General features: G+C 41.6%; 5 non-coding genes across 5 annotated transcripts; 2 read left to right on the top strand and 3 right to left on the bottom strand.

Annotated features, from left to right (window-relative positions):
- Positions 1 to 11,191: 11,191 nt before the first annotated feature.
- trnae-uuc (transfer RNA glutamic acid (anticodon UUC)) lies at positions 11,192 to 11,263 on the bottom strand. The gene has a single exon. It is a non-coding gene; the product is annotated as a tRNA-Glu (tRNA).
- Positions 11,264 to 11,811: 548 nt separating this feature from the next.
- Positions 11,812 to 11,883, top strand: trnae-uuc (transfer RNA glutamic acid (anticodon UUC)). Its single transcript has one exon. It is a non-coding gene; the product is annotated as a tRNA-Glu (tRNA).
- Positions 11,884 to 12,056: 173 nt separating this feature from the next.
- On the bottom strand, positions 12,057 to 12,128 carry trnae-uuc (transfer RNA glutamic acid (anticodon UUC)). Its single transcript has one exon. It is a non-coding gene; the product is annotated as a tRNA-Glu (tRNA).
- Positions 12,129 to 15,368: 3,240 nt separating this feature from the next.
- Positions 15,369 to 15,440, top strand: trnae-uuc (transfer RNA glutamic acid (anticodon UUC)). The gene has a single exon. It is a non-coding gene; the product is annotated as a tRNA-Glu (tRNA).
- Positions 15,441 to 15,613: 173 nt separating this feature from the next.
- On the bottom strand, positions 15,614 to 15,685 carry trnae-uuc (transfer RNA glutamic acid (anticodon UUC)). The gene has a single exon. It is a non-coding gene; the product is annotated as a tRNA-Glu (tRNA).
- Positions 15,686 to 16,671: the final 986 nt, after the last annotated feature.

The raw sequence follows: 16,671 nt of genomic DNA, 5'->3' as shown, positions 1-16,671 counted from the left end.
AAAGCTGATTAGACGACCTACAAAAGGGAGTAGCTACCGCAGTAGTTCTCATCTGACAGTTTCTTCTCAATTGAATATTGACCAGAAAACTTGCTGTGACGATTGACATAGAAATGCTCTGTCAAAATGTGATAATTCTCAATAATTTTTAGGTCATACATCTGGCTTAACCCCATGCTCTCCTGGACCACCTCCCTGGCAGCCAACAACAAGCAGGGTAGTCCCTCCTCTCAGCTTCTGTTCATTTGGGGACAGTATGCACGCAACATGGACTTAAGCATTTGATGCAAATGCTCCAAGGCGTCTTGGCTCAGTGATCAATACTCATTGCTCCAGTGCAAACTAACAGGATGAAAAGTTTGAACCCTGGTCAGACTGAATGACTGGGATCATCAATGACATAGAATAAACACTGCCACAGTGCACGTACCACAGACCTGGCTGTCATTGTAAATAAAAAATAAACATCACAGGTAGCTAGCGCTTGATTTAGATACAGTTCAAAAATTCTGTTTTAACTTTAACTTAATTGCATTTTGAGGTATTATGTTTAGGTTGATAAAATTGTGAAAAAAATTGAATGGAATCTGAATGCTTTCTGAATGCACTGTAAACTTACCCAGACAGCTGGGCTGAAACTGACAACAAGATAGTCTATATAGCACAGTTTATAATTTTGGCAGTTTGGCAGACATGTTTGTTATTTTTGCATTAAATGAAACCAATGAGATTAAAGAGCATTTTGAGCAATTTCTTTTGACATTAATACTGGGTAAACAGTGAAGTAACTGCAACCTCCTTTTCTACATGACTTCTACTACATTGTGCCGATCTCAGGACAGTGCAGGAAGATGATAATCTTAAACATACAGCCAATGCAGCTAGGAGTTTTTTTTTATGGCCCAGCAGTTGGATGGTCTTGACTGGAAAAGCTGGTCACCTGCCCTCAGTCTAGCTTCTCATTACATTATTTCACATCTCCTTGCTCCTCGCTCTGTGGGTGACCTGGAAATCGTTTCTGCCCGCCATCATGAAGGATGTCTCAATTCCCTTATTGCTGTTCAGAGGAGTGAGGAAGCTGCCTGGAGGAGACATCCGCGAGGATACAAAAAGCCATCCTTTTCTAAAGTCTTTTATCAGACCAACTTTCTGGACACTGCAGCCAATCGAACCACATCATCAAGGATTTATATTGCAACAAATAACAGATTCAACTCAGGTACATTCAGGATTTAGTTAAAATGATTAGATCCGTGTAATGTGTAGATCTGATTAAAGGAAGCATTAAACAACGTTCATAATTCATCAGAAAGATTTTTCTTTTCATGATCTGTTATTTTCCCATCTTGACCTGTATCATAGATAATCTCAAAGTCAGAGAGAGGAACAAAAAAAACATTCTAATTGAAAGTCACTCTCTGTCAGGTTGGAAATCCCTGTGGATCAGAAAGAATATTTTGGTGTGAGAAACATAATTTTCTCTCTCTGTAAAAGACTCAGACTCAGTCTCAGACTTATGGACTTTTCCCATGGGAAACTTTTAGACCGCATTGTATGCTACTTGATATATTATACAAATTGAGGCAGTCTCATTATAACCTGGATAACTAAATAATGAATTCACAAACATAAATATGCAGATAGAAATAGTTCAAACTCTCAAAGTGTTTATTAAAAGGGAAACATACGACTGACAGTAATCATAAACAAGTTTGTAGATAGCTGTTTGTTAGCTAAGGCAACTATAACTGCTGTCTAGTTGTCTGTCAACCAATTAGAGTAGCTAGCATTGGCAATCTGCTGTAATTAGCTAACAGTTAGCTATGCTGTTGGGTGGAAAACAGATGATTATGTCTAGACTCACCATGGTGATTGATTGGGATGACTCTTGCCTCAAGGGATATGGCAGTAAGCTTCGGCTTGATGCATTCATTGTGAGTTCAGTGCTGCCTTTTCCTGAGTGTTCTCATACAGGTGATGACACTCTGACAGGGGAATGGGTTTAAATGTGCTACCTGTTCCTGTGTATAAATTACAGCTTAACTGTGGGTTAGTTCAGGGCGAGGTGGCTGCGGGTGTGCATCCTGCACTGATAATTAAAGGGGTGGATGTTATTGTGTGGGCAGATAGGCGGTCTGGTTTGCCACCACCTGTTGTAACATTTTCTCCCTCTGTTTCAGAAATGCCTGATGAGGGTGCAGAAGTTTCCCTGGTGTTTTCACACCGCCTGCATCACGCACACATGACGGTTAACTTGGCTATGTGCGAGTTAATGAAGGCTACTGTCAGCTACCTTGGCAAGTTGGTGTGAGCAATATCCAGTACCTTCAACCATGAAGGATCCTATGTGATTCTTGGGTTTGGTGAGGCACTACTAGAGCTAGAGCGAGGTATAAGCGGTCAGCCTCATATTTGAAAATATGAAATCTGTGTTGTTCACACCTCCTGTCCTTGTAGCCCCTTGCTTGGATCAGCTGCAGGTGGATGCAAGTGATGGAAGTGCCATTGCTGTGTTGCTCCAGAAGACAAAAATGGTGTTGAGCATCCCATGAGTTTTTTATCTAGAAAATTAAATTCTTAGCAGTTAAATTATTCTGTTTTAGAGAGACTCCTGTGTGGGCATTGTAACATTTTGAAGTTTATGTTGATTCTTGTGTTCCCGTGGACTGTTCCTGCTGTCATACAGTTTGGATATTAAGATAAGATGTACCTATTTTGACCCCCGTAGTGGAAAGTTTGACACAGCAGCACAAAAGAATAGAAGCACAAGGGGAAAATGTATTAAGAAATAAAATAAGAATAGAAACAGAATCAAAAATAAATAAGATAGAGATGCTATATACAATATCAAAGAGAATAAAATATATAATTTGTGCGGTTTTGCACTTGAAATTAGGGGGGTTGTGCAGTTTGTGCATATCAGTCGTTCTTGAGATTTATGGATGAGTCTGTGGATGAAGTGGCTGGTGGACAGGAAGGAAAGCAACCAGACAAATGGACGAAGCCACTCTGCAGGTCTGCGGTGAAGACCAGGTCTCTCTGGAGGTCGAGTGGGAGGACGGTGGCGAAGACTGGGTCTCTCCAGAGGTCGAGCCGAAGGGCGGTGGTGGGGATGGGACCCCTCTGGAGGGCAACCGGGAGGCCTGCATTGCAGGCAGAGACCCTCTGGTGGGCGAGCAGGAGGCCGGCGAGCAGGAGTTGACTGGGTTGATGACTGGGGAACAGGAGCAGGAGGCGGCTGAACCATCCACTGGAGAACAGGAACGGGCATCGGCCAGACCGCCGACTGGACACAATGAGCAGGTGAGATGTTGTCCAGAACCTCCAACTCGGAAACTAAGGAGGAGTCGAACGGAACCCCCGGCGTTGAAACAGCTGATGCATCAGCCAAGATGGTTGACCCAGGAATTGAGTCAGGAGCCGGTGAGACGTCAATTGGTACCCCCGACACTGGAACAGCTGATGCGTCAGCCAAGGTGGTTGGCGAAGGCACGTGGTCACGGGAGAGTTGAGACTTGTGGGGAAATCTCAAAAAAGCCATGAAGTTGGCTGCTGAGTCCATTTCTTGGTGGGTTCATTTGGTCACATTTGGGGGTATGGCTGGACCCAAATGCAACCAAGACACGGAAGCAAGTGCAAAATGGTTTAATAACAAAAGTAACTACTTACAAAACTCAAAATCCAAACAGAGCAAAACAGGGAATAACTGGCGAACCAACTGAACAGGAAACCGGAGCACGAGGGACAATAACAGCAGGTAACACCAACACATCGTATAGCTCAGTTGGTTGAGCATCCGCCCCATATACAGAGGCTGAGGTCCTCGCTGCAGTTGGCCCTGGTTCGAGTCCCGCATCAGACAAGCCCTTTGCTGCATGTCATTCCCGCTCTCTCTGCCTGCCCATTTCCTGTCTCTCCCCACTGCTCTATCAATAAAAGCCCAAAAAAATAACTTAAGAAAAAAAAAAAAAGATAACACCGACAGACAAAGGTGAACACAGAGACTAATATACACAAGGGAGGCAAGGGTGATTGAACACAGGTGAAACACATATGCAGACAATCACCAAACGGGGAAACAGGACAAAGAGAGGAAGAGCGGACGCTGGTCACCACAGACTGGTAAAACATTCGTAGCAGCCTAGTGCACAAATTAAAAGACCCGATCCTCCTCAGAAAGAACTGCCTGCTCCGGCCTCAGTGTTGTCCAACCAGTTTATTGTTGAGTTGCACCCCCAGGTGGTTGATGCTTTGTGAAGAGCATGTAGCTCTTGAGGGCCAATTGCCAAGGTTTTTTAAAGTTATGTTTTAATGGCTCATTAACATGAGTAAATCCAAATAATGCTACACAACATTAGGAAGGGGAAACAGTCCAACTGATAATAATTACACCGGTAGTACTGCCTTTTCTCAAAAGGGTAATAGGTAGAGTTGTGTATTAAATAAACTCACTCAAATGTGACTACGGCATGTTTGTACTAGTTGAGCTGTGGTTGAGAGTACTTGTCCTCTTTATGGGAAGTGCAGGTTTTTGTGTGTGCATAGTTTCTGTGGGACTGGATTTCAACATGGTCATAAAGGGGCTTGAGGGACATCTCTTTTGTACTAGGCTCTCAAAACCATCTATTCTACCAATTTAATTTCTATGCTTCTTAAACCAAGCACCAGATGCAAAACATGTGTAATACAGGGTGATAAATACTGAGATACACCTTGTATGTGTAGTTATGTTTTATAAATCCCTAATGTTCCTATAATGTTCCCTTATGTTTTTTAACTGCCAAGATTTAAATTGCCAGATATGTAGACTTCAAACAACACTGAAGCATGCTAGCAGCTCTGTGAGGTTTTACTTACAGCAGTTTATGCTTAATGCCAGCATATTAACATGTGCACAATGACAGTGCTACTATGCTGATGCTAAGCAGATATGATGTTTACCATAGTAGACCATCTTGGGTTTAGCATGCTAACATTTGCTCATTATACAGCTGAGGATGATGACAATGTCATGAGTTTTCCAAAGTAAAGTACAGGAAAGATTTGAAATGACCTTGACCTGATGGTGCCATCAGCTGAAAAGTCAGTTAGTACATCACCAAAATTATTACATTATTTTTATTATATTATTGTTCCAATCCATGAAGAAGATATTGAGATATTTAAGTCTTGACCACTGGTAGATTGTCATCAAAAAAATCCTACACACAGGAAAACTGACTGACACCCCCCACCTCATCTTTTTTTTTTATCTTATAATATCACACTTAACTCGCATTACACACCCATGTGTACGCATAAGGTATGTGAAAGGTGAATACATTCTTACTGCACAGTCTTATGGTAAAACCAGCTGATGTGTGGATGGTGGAGGTGTATCTGTGTTTTTCTTTCTACATAAAGACAATTTGTGCATCTGAGTCCTGGTCTAACAAGGTGTGGAAGAGAGGTGGTGAATCACATCATCATCAAAGCACTCAGTGTAGTTAAATCATTGTCTGACACGCATCTACCAGACTCAGTTGAAGTGGTTTTTTCGAGACTAAATAAAAATAACTGAGATTGCAGGATGTAATCTATCTTTTCTGAGACTTATTTATACTTGTTGAAAGGGAGTATAATATGTGCCCTTTAACTACCTTACTGTGTGGATGGTGGAATGTGTCCCATTTCAGCAACTTGATGAAGCTGTCATCTATCACACCCTCAAAATAGAGACGGAGATACAGAGGGAGTGATACAGACATAGATCCCAATTACAGGAGCGGGCAGTCAAAGAGGTGAACAGGCCTTTGTGTCAGCAGGTTAATTTCCTGTCAGGCGTGGACGTTCATGCAATCTCCAGCACGTGATCCACCAGGATATGTGTGCATGTACTGTACGCATCAGTTACAGCATATAGACCTCTCAACTTACTTCAGTTCAATTATAAAAAATGTCATGTGGAAGTGATTTTCTTTCTTCGTATTTGTCAGAATTGGTTGATCTCCTCAGTGGGAGAATGAGTGTTGAAGGTGTACATATGGAACCAAAGGTCAAACTAATTGTAAAAGGCCTATTCTAGATAACACAGTGTCATCTTATTTACAGTATTTACTCTGGGAAAAGACCTTGACAAAATACCACCTTTGTCTGTTGATAACAGATGTGACATAAACCTTGGATTGCATAATGGAAGTTACATGATTTGTACTCAACACCATCCACCCTGATAGCAATATATCAGTGGCACACTACCTCCACCTTTGTTTTTAATAGATGATAGAAGACAGGACAGGCATTTAATTTACACTTTTGGTTTGTGGGGTAGGAACTCCACACTAAATTGAGTTGAAGGTTTGCTTTAGCTGAAATCTGTGGCACCTTCTCTCACCGTAACAAAATAGTGAAGACTTTGAGGACTATTTCATATATCAGTTGCTGTAGAAAATAATATATAAATACTAGAGCACTGGTTTATCATCCGAGTTTGTCAGATAGCTGTCGGTGGTGTAATTTCATACATGAACAAGATTTATTAAGCAGCCATAAACTCAACACCTGAGCCCTGTTTGTAGCATCAGTTCACCTATCCATGTCCTACTGGGGAAGAATTAACGTGTTATTTGCCTCAAAATAAATCAAACATCACAGCAATAAAGAAAATCTGCTTTGTTCAGTTGGCTCTGTATTTACATCTCAGTTCAGCTTCTCATTGTTCTACAGCACAAGCTCTGGGCCAAAATGTCAACAGCGTTGCTAATGTTTTCAATTATTGGAACTAGCAATACAGTTATTTACAGTTATTACATATTTGAAGCTGATAGTCCCTCTGAGAAAATGAACCTCTGTGATGTCTTGTGTTATGTTACAGTTGTGACAGCCTCTAGGCCTCCAGACCAGTTTCCTGGTTGTTGGGATCTAGGGAGTGTCTCAGGGGAGTGATGGCTGCCTGACAAGTCAGTCTCGCTCTTCCCTTGCACTACTTGGTTTGGTTGGACATTTGGTTGATTTATTTTTGGTTTTCTTGCACTTATACATGTTGAGAACAGCCACACACTACACACATTACTTATGACCTGACTGCATAATTTAAAGTTATAATCTGTAACTTTTCCACATTAAAATGTTTAAAAACACCTAGACCTGTGTTCTACATGTTGTTGAGTTGTGTTCTTACATTTTCCCAAATGTTTCCATCAATTCTCAAACCAGAGGAATCTGTGATTTTAATCATGGTATCACTCTGTTTCATTGGTCTCCTGTCAATGACATCATATCCTCTATGATCATGTGTCAGTGTGTTTGTCTGACAGAATCTCAACATTGACTTTTATCTAGTTTTAAGCCACATACACTTTTTACACCTTGGTGGTTTTCAGCTCTATATTTGAACCAGATGAAGGATTTTAGTCGTCGGACGTCTGGATCTGAAGTTATCAGAGAAACAAGCTGAGGAAATGTGAGACAGCTCAGCTCCCAGCTGCTGGAGACGTCCTGTCCTGTGTCACTGAAGAGCGTCACTGAATCTCTGATTTTTCTGAGTGTTTCTACTGGTTTTAATCCCCTGGTGTGTTTGTTATGGAGAGGAGGACACCTCTGTGGATAATTCAGCTGCTGGTAAAACCCTGCTGAACGTCTGCTTCATAAGTTATCAGAGAAACAATCAGAACAAAGGTTAGCAGGAGTCTCAGCAATCACTGGGTCTGTTTGATTTCCTGATCCACTGACACTGAAGGAATCCAAACCGTGAGGAGCCTACGGTAAGGGTGGTGAAGACAACAACTCCCATCATCCCATGCTATTTCATCACATCGCCCAACGCTGTCTTTTGTCATTGCTTTGATTGAGAGACCCCTAGAGGCAGACTTTAAGAGTCGTACGATGTCTTCACATTTTGTCCTTCCTTTAAGCATTATGTCAGTGCATTAGAACTGGAAAGGACCAACACACTAACTGTTCCCATGGAACAGAGTGAATTTAAACAATCTTGCAAAGGATCGCAAAACTTTGTGTAAGGTAACGCTAAAGTTATTGAAAGGGAAAGCAAAACTTAATGCACACTAATGCCAAAGAATTTCAGGAGAAAAGTTCCCACCATAACCCTTCACTACTGTTTTTTCCCTTCTTTAGAAAGTTACATTATTAACTGTGTGCTCAGATCCTAAGTACCTAAGTACCTAAATAAAGACAATTCATTTACTGCTAATTCAAAACAATAACATGTAAATTTAGTGTTTTTTAATCAGCATAATGAGGTAACATTTTTAATGAACATTTGCCAAATGACGCAAAATATTGATTCTGAACAGTTCAGCAGAATATTTACAGCTAATTTGTTTTTCATACAATATTGGCTCTTTCAATAGATTATCAGCATGACTAATATTTTTTACAGTTATGTTTCGAAACTCACAGCACTTAAGAGCAGGAGAAAAATACTCTTCTCTGTTCAATTCTGAAAAAGTCAACAGTGCCTTGAAGCACAGAACAGGACGCATTACATTAAACTCCCTTCTATTTGGTCTTCATGGTTCTTATGAGGTGTTAGATTCAACTCAAGAATACCTTGTATCTCCAGTTTTGGGGATTTTCAAGCTTTCATCAGTTGAAAGAAAAGCATTCTCCTTCATAGGTTACAACTTCTCTTAGGCCAATAAACCTTTAGAAGCAGATCATCAGGACTCTGTCAAACCCACTGTCATCCTACTGAGCCTCGCATTATTTTTCTCATTTGCAAAAAGATGATATTTCAGAGGTACAAGTTTTCCACCTGACAACAGAGAAATGTTGTTTCTGAGGCTCTCTCAGCAAAATACATAACTGGAGAGCAAAATATGTATATTTATTCAAAACCAGCACAATATATGGTAACACCAGTATGTTGGATTGTAATAAAGCTTGTTTGAATACTTCCTGTTTCTATATGCATTTATTCTTATTCCTTTTTTTATATTTGCACACAGGGACAGCTTGATATCATTGCTCAATCATTTGCTACCTCTAGCAGTTTGGGGGTGAAAGGAGGAAAGGTTGTAATTTGTTTGTGCCTCAGGGTTTAATTCTGCAATTGTGTGTGTAAGTGTGATTGCCACACATTTCCAACTGTATTTTTTCTTATCAGCAACTGTTGAATTCAGAAAAGGTTATCAAGAGAAGGAGAGAGGGGGGAGTATGCAGGGATATAATGGGCTATTTGACAAAAAGCAGATAGATTTCTTGAATTAAGTAGACAGTTAGGGCACCTTGCGGCTCTGTGTTTGGCCTCCTTCTCAGGGCTGAATTACATTACGTCAGCCGGCGGTGTATCTCAGCTGTGAAAGAAAAAGCATGAGCAAACAAATCACCGGTAAAAACTTTTACACAGACTTCACTCCTGCATTTTGTTTTTACTAACCCAGCATTACATAAGGGAGAGGTGGATGAATAACAGTGACCGTCCATCGAGATTTGCATGTAAGACTTTGAGCTCTGCATGGTGCCATCACATGTCTCCACGCCGCTAATGGATGTGATTATTTATGAGGGACAACCCATCGGTGGATGCATTTTTAAACTGTAATTGTGTTTGCGGTTTTAAACTGCTTGCCTGCTAGATTAAATTTAAAAGTCAAATGGTTTCATGTAGCACAAGGTAGGTGAAGCTCAGTAGTTGTGTGTTTACAGTTTAGCAGAATGAGGTTCTGAGGCTGTTTGCCAATGCTGAAGACTTCTTGAACTTTTAATGAAAAAGCATGTTGCAATTTATGTGATTGGCGGATAGTTTGTTGGTTGTGGCCTGCCCTGCGAAGATTAAAGGTGCACTGTGTTTTTTGCGACGTGTTCTCTTTGTCTTCTGGACCACACAATAAGCCACAGTGAGTAATGGGCCTCAGGCAAATTAAGCAGCTTGATTAACTCCCCAATATACATCGTGTCTTCACAAATGGTGTCTTTCTTTGCTCTAATGGAGTCCCTAAAGAGCTTATGTGGATAGATTTTGTGGTGAGTGTAGCCTAAAGCGTAGAGAGGTGGCTTCTGCTAAGAGAAAAGCTCTGTGGTGAAGATGCCAGAGCTGGAATGCAGTTAATGGCTCGGAAGGCAAGCTCGTTTAGTCGCATCTACAGCTTCCATGCTTAATGATGATTACCCCATCAGTCCTGGCCTCACTGCAGGCCTCGGAGCAGTACACAGCGTCCTGTGAGGGGGGAGGTGTACACATCACATCACACTCACTTCATTATCACATTACAAATGTATTTATATTAACAAGTCATTTGGTCTGTTACTAACTGCTCAAAATAATATTTTCTTTAAACAACACACTTAGATTTTTCTCTCTACACAAAACAACTTCACTAGAAAATGTAAAAGATCACAGCACCAGTAAGAAATGGGTAAAATAATCACTGTTTTGTGCTTGATTTGTCTGACCAACAGCCCAAACTTCCTACATATGGAATGTATAATCATATACAGTGAAGATGCTGTGATCTCACAGCAAGGACAGCGTGGAGTTGAATGGATCTGGTACTGAGGACTTAAAGTTTAATGCTTAATGACTTAATGTAATGAAGTTTGCATGTTCTCCTCGTGTCGGCATGGTTTTCCTCCTCCTATAGTAATACCAGCAAAATTAGCAGGTATAAGCAGGTTTTTTAAACGCGGGCAAACAAGAAAAGACCAAAAACTCTGACATGTCTTTGGTCTGGATCACTGTGACACACAGATATAAGCCATTTAACAAGAAAGACTCAGTCTTCATTCATTCTACAGTGATTCAACAGTGTTACAGTCTACAGAAAGATGAACAGGTCAGATGAACATGTATCAGTTAAAGCAAGTGATGTGATGTGATTGTGGAAATCGATGGATCAACTTTACATTCGCAGATAGAAGTTGGAGGTTTTTCCTATTCACTTCAATACAGACAGTTTCCTAGTGCTCATTAATGAAATTGCAGATTACCCGGATTCAGTAGGTAAATCCAGACGAGCTGAATTCTACATGAAAAACGAGAGAAACTATGCTAGAGAAATTACATCCAGAAATCAGTACGTGTTGTGGACAACCGTTAAGCAACTTTTTCTTTTCAGGGGTTTTCATGTTCACTTCAACAGATACATCTAGTGTACATTCAAAGAACTGCACCTCAGACTCAGCTCTGTGTGGTTTGAGCTTGTCTCAGGTGAGATCCAGCTACAAGAGGAAGTTTCAATGTTGTAAATATACATTCCCACACCGGGAGTTGAACCCGGGCCGCCTGGGTGAAAACCAGGAATCCTAACCGCTAGACCATGTGGGACATGTGATAATGATCATAGAACAACTATCTTGAGTTCCATATAACAGGCCTGTTATATCCAGATATGAAGATGTTCTCTTGTAAACATCATGTGAACACTTTAGTTCTCATCTGGTAGCTGTGACCATTGCCCACTCTTAATGTCCCATATGGTGCACAGAGGTCAGGATTCCTGCTTTTCACCCAGGTGGTCCAAGTAGAAATCCCAGTATGGGAGCATCCACATTTACAGGTTTTTACCCCGGAGCATGATTTCAATATTTGGATTCAGTCCAAGACTACACTCACTACCTGACGTACTGAATTCAAACTAACAAGTGTCTACATATATTTACACCACTGAAGGTCATAAGTAATTGACCAGGGATCTTTAACGTCCCATACTGGGGGTTGGACACCAGCCACCAAAAAAAACAAACAGGAAAAACTGGTAAAAACCATAACTTCTGAGTGCTAGACCACATGGAGCATAAAGACAGGTGTAGGGATGAGTACCACAAAATCACCAGCTCATAACACCAACAGAAACCTTAAAGGCTTGACTCATGTCCCACATGGTCTAGCGGTCAGGATTCCTGGTTTTCACCCAGGCGGCCCGGGTTCAACTCCCGGTGTGGGAACAATGAAGTCTACAGATAAATTACTTGTAACATTCAGGTGTTGTTATTTATTGTGAGGTGTGGTATGTTGGACTGGACTACAACAGGTCTTTATATTTGTCCCAGGAAGACCAAAGATTAAAGTTGACTGTTTCTGAAATCCTGCTCTGGTGTAAATAAACACAAAGGTCTTGTTCCCACACCGGGAGTTGAACCCGGGCCGCCTGGGTGAAAACCAGGAATCCTGACCGCTAGACCATGTGGGAGATGATGCCAGTCTTTAAGGTTTCTCAGAACAATGGGCAAACCCTGGTATTCTCCAGTTCTTAGAACAGGACTAGTTTAGTAGCTGATTAAGCTGACAGTACGTTAGTATGCTGATTTTCAGCCTCTAGTACAGTACCTGATTTTAATATTGTGTGCAGGCTCAATGTGAATGACACACGACTCTATTGCCTCTAAAACAAAAGTTCATTAGCTTCATGGTTTAACGTCCAAACCTGAAAATTAAAGCAAATATCTCAAAACATGAGAAGATATGACGTTCCACCAAACTGGAAGAATCTCCTGACTGGTTCCAGGGGGAGGGATCGCATTACTCCTAACCTGGCTCTCTGTCCATTGGCCTCTCTCCAGTGGCTCCCAATTCACTTTAGAATAGATTTCAAGGTTTTCCTGTTTGTTTATAAAGCCCTCAATGGATCATCACAGACCTTATAACCCCCTACACTACATCCAGGCCCATCAGATCATCAGACATGGGCTTCCACAATGTCCCTTGCACTCACCTTAAACGTCTCACCTTCTCAGTCATGGCCCCTAGACTGTGAAATACCCTGCCCATGTCAATCAGATCTGCCCCCATCCATTGATTCCTTCAAGCCTCGACTCAAAACATTGTTATTCTCATTAGCGTTCGAGCCAACATCAGCTGCCTCCCTCACTTTAGTCTGCTTGCTTGTTTTTGACATGCTGGTTTCTTGTCTGCTGATGTTTTTGATTTTCTGTTCTGTTTTTCTTGGTGTTGTACAGCACTCTCCTCAGCTGTTTGCTGTTTTTTAAATATGTCCTATTAATAAATTTGATTTTCCTTGATCTCATTTGGTCTGGAAGATAGTCTTAAAACATATAGGAAGGCCCTCTGTGATGCCAGAGCAGCCTGTTACTCATCATTAATAAAGGAAATAAAAACAACCCTCAGTTTTTTTTCAGCTCTGTCTTACAGAGATCATTGCTCTGTTCATCTGTGTTTTCCTACAGCTCTCAGTGGTAATGACTTCATGAAATTCTTTAACAATAAAACTCTAACTCCTCAACTCCTGCCCTCAGCTGTCACTGATTTATCCTCAAATATAGGAACCTTAGAAACAGCTGTAAACCCTGATATATATTTAGACAGTTTTCATCTTATCTACCTCCACCTACTAACTTCAACGATTTCCTCTGCTAAACCATCAACCTGTCTCTTTCACCTTTACTTAGCACTTCTTTATTACATATAATCAATCTCTCTTTATTAACAGGACATGTACCACAGGCAGCATGGTGGTGCAGTGGTTAGCACTTTCACCTCAGTGCTCATGGGTGTGAATGTGAGCATGAGTGGCTGTTTGCCTCTAAAGCCACGTTTCCACCACAGGAACCAGGAACCGTTTGAGGAAATATGCGTGTTTCCACCGCAGGAACCAGGGCTTAAATTTAGTTCTGGGGTAGTTGATCGACGCCCAAAAAGGTACCTGGTCGGGGGGTAGTACTTTCCAAAGGTTCAAGAACCTTGGGGGGTGTGGTCTACAGTTCTGAACATTTCTGACTGGTCGAGTACTCCCCGCGTTTTATTTCACCCGCCATGTTTAAAAGTCCGCAGGGAGCGAGCACCGAGCGAACACACTTTCCACACCGCGAAACAGGACCTCAAAAAAAGAAAAGGACCAAGCCAACCGGAGTGGCGAGGGTTGCCACCCGTCACGTATAATACGGGATCGTCCCGTATTTAAAAATAAAATGCTGCGTCCTGTATTGAATATATATGCAATTTGTCCCCGTATTTTCGTTCATGTTATGTCCTCAAAGTGATGTGAATAATGTAATTTCAAGTAATAATTTTGCATAATCTTCCTGGGACTTTAGGCCGCGGTAGAAAAGCAGACAACAATGGGCCACAGGAACCTTTTAGCTCCTGAAGAAAAGTAGTTTTTGGTTGAAACATGGCTTATATGTCGGCCCCGTAATAGACTGGCGACCTGTCCAGGGTGTACCCCACCCTTGCCCAATGTCAGCTAGCATTGGCTCCAGGCCCCCTATGACTGCTTATAAGGATAACCTACTACTCTTGATCCAGGTGTTTCAGCTAATTATAGACCTACTGTACATCTAACCGTCCCTTTCTCTCTAAGATCCTCGAGAAAGCAGTCAGCATTCAGTGTGTGATGTGTGACTTTCTATATAACAGCAGTTGATTTGAGGATTTTCAGTCAGGTTTTAGATGCATCATAGCACAGAGACAGCACTGATGAAAGTTACATATGACCTCCTTATTGCATCATATAAAGGACTCGTCTTTGTACTTGTCTTGTTAGATCTTAGTGCTGCATTTGATACCACTGACCATCACATCCTGTTACGGAGACTGGAACATTTAATTGGCATTAAAAGAGCTGTACTAAGCTGGTCGATTTCAGTTTGTACACACTGACACCAGAAGCACATCGTTCTACAAGTGATTCTGCTCCTCTGCTCTTTTTAAATGATACGTAGTTCAGTTCACATTAACCTGTGTGTACTTGTATTCACTGTATATAGAGGAAAGCCTTGTTACTGCACAAAAACACAGCTCAACAAACTTTACCTGAGACTCCAGACTGAATGACCATCCCAGGTCTCCCTGCCCTTCTGTGCCCAGCTCTGTTCTCTCTGTCTCTTTTGCCTAATGACAACATTATGTTCGCATTTCCATAAGCACCTCAGATTTCATCAAATTGCCTTTGATATGACTGGGGGCTTACCTGGCATTTGTGCGTCGTTTTCCTTTTCCCTTATAAAAAACATACAGTGTGCAGGTTATTTACAGTAGTAGGAGAGAGGCAACAGTCATTAACTAATTCAAAGCTAATAAAGCTGAAGCTTAATTAGACTGAACTGAAGAAGCAGAGCTCTAATGAGAAAACAGAGCGAAGAAGACACAGTCTGGTTAAAAGTCAGGATTCCTGCTTTTCACCCAGGTGGTCCAGGATGAAATCCCAGTATGGGAGCAACCACATTTACAGGTTTTTACCCCGCAGCATGATTTCAATATTTGGATTCAGCCCAATACTACACTCAGTACCTGACGTACTGAATTCAAAGTAACAAGTGTCTACATATATTTACACCACTGAAGGTCATAAGTAATTGACCAGGGATCTTTAACGAGTGCTAGACCACATGGAGCATAAAGACAGGTGTAGGGATGAGTACCACAAAATCACCAGCTCATAACACCAACAGAAACCTTAAAGGCTTGACTCATCTCCCACATGGTCTAGCGGTCAGGATTCCTGGTTTTCACCCAGGCGGCCCGGGTTCAACTCCCGGTGTGGGAACAATGAAGTCTACAGATAAATTGCTTGTAACATTCAGGTGTTGTTATTTATTGTGAGGTGTGGTATGTTGGACTGGACTACAACAGGTCTTTATATTTGTCACAGGAAGACCAAAGATTAAAGTTGACTGTTTCTGAAATCCTGCTCTGGTGTAAATAAACACAAAGGACTTGTTCCCACACCGGGAGTTGAACCCGGGCCGCCTGGGTGAAAACCAGGAATCCTGACCGCTAGACCATGTGGGAGATGATGCCAGTCTTTAAGGTTTCTCAGCACAATGGGCAAACCCTGGTATTCTCCAGCTCATCCCATCAGCTGCCCTTTTTGTAGCTTGTCCAAGAGTCCTTGGGCAAGATCCTGAACCCCACTTTGCCCCTGATGGCTGCTCCATCAGTGTATGAGTGTGATGTATGAATGTGTGAGTGAATGCGGCAAGTATTGTAAGGCGCTTTGAGTGGTCAGTAAGACTAGAAAATTGCTATGCAAGTCCATTCACCACATGTTTCAAACTGATAATATACTTATATGGATGAAAAGGCTGATACTCTATAAATCCCAGGAAGTGCAGATACATACAACCAAGCTGCCTTAACACAGTCTGACAGTTACCTAAAGAAATCTGCAGCGGTAAATGATCCACACTCACTGGGAAACACTGTGGAGGATTTGCCAGGTAATAGGGAAGAAGCTTCTCTGCAGAGCCTCATTTATGTCCAAGAGACCATCCATGACTCATGACAATGTTATACAACACACAACATGTCACAAAGACGCTCCGACCTTCTGAGACTGTATCGTAATGTTCCACCTGACTGATGCAAACATCTTCAGCTCACTCTGCTTGTGTGTAACAGACAGAGTGTATGAGTGTATTTTGGCACATATTACTCTCTTGACAATGCTCCTTAAAATAACAGTGAAATACTGCGGCACTGACTTAAGATCATCTTTTTATTGGTCGATCACGTTCCACCGTCTCAAGCAATGCACCAACAATGCGCCTGACCACACCTCGTTTGAAGACTAACACGTTTAGATGGGCACAAGTGTATTTGCTATTGGGCTCTGGATGGGAAAATGACAACTTGTGTTTGTCTGAAACTAGCAAAGAGACTTGTGATTTGGTCAAAAAAACCTGTTAAGACCCACTTCCATCAGGCTTTTGCCAGCAAAGGAAAAGGGAACAATCAGCATTCACACCCATGTCACATGATTCTGCAGTAGTCATAGG

This window comes from Seriola lalandi, unplaced genomic scaffold (genome assembly GCF_002814215.2).
Source record: "Seriola lalandi dorsalis isolate HSWRI2012SDOR001 ecotype SW California unplaced genomic scaffold, Sedor1 jcf7180002054748, whole genome shotgun sequence".
Lineage (NCBI taxonomy): Eukaryota > Metazoa > Chordata > Actinopteri > Carangiformes > Carangidae > Seriola > Seriola lalandi.
Note: the sequence above shows the minus strand (reverse complement) of the source record. Positions and strands in the feature narration are given on the sequence as shown.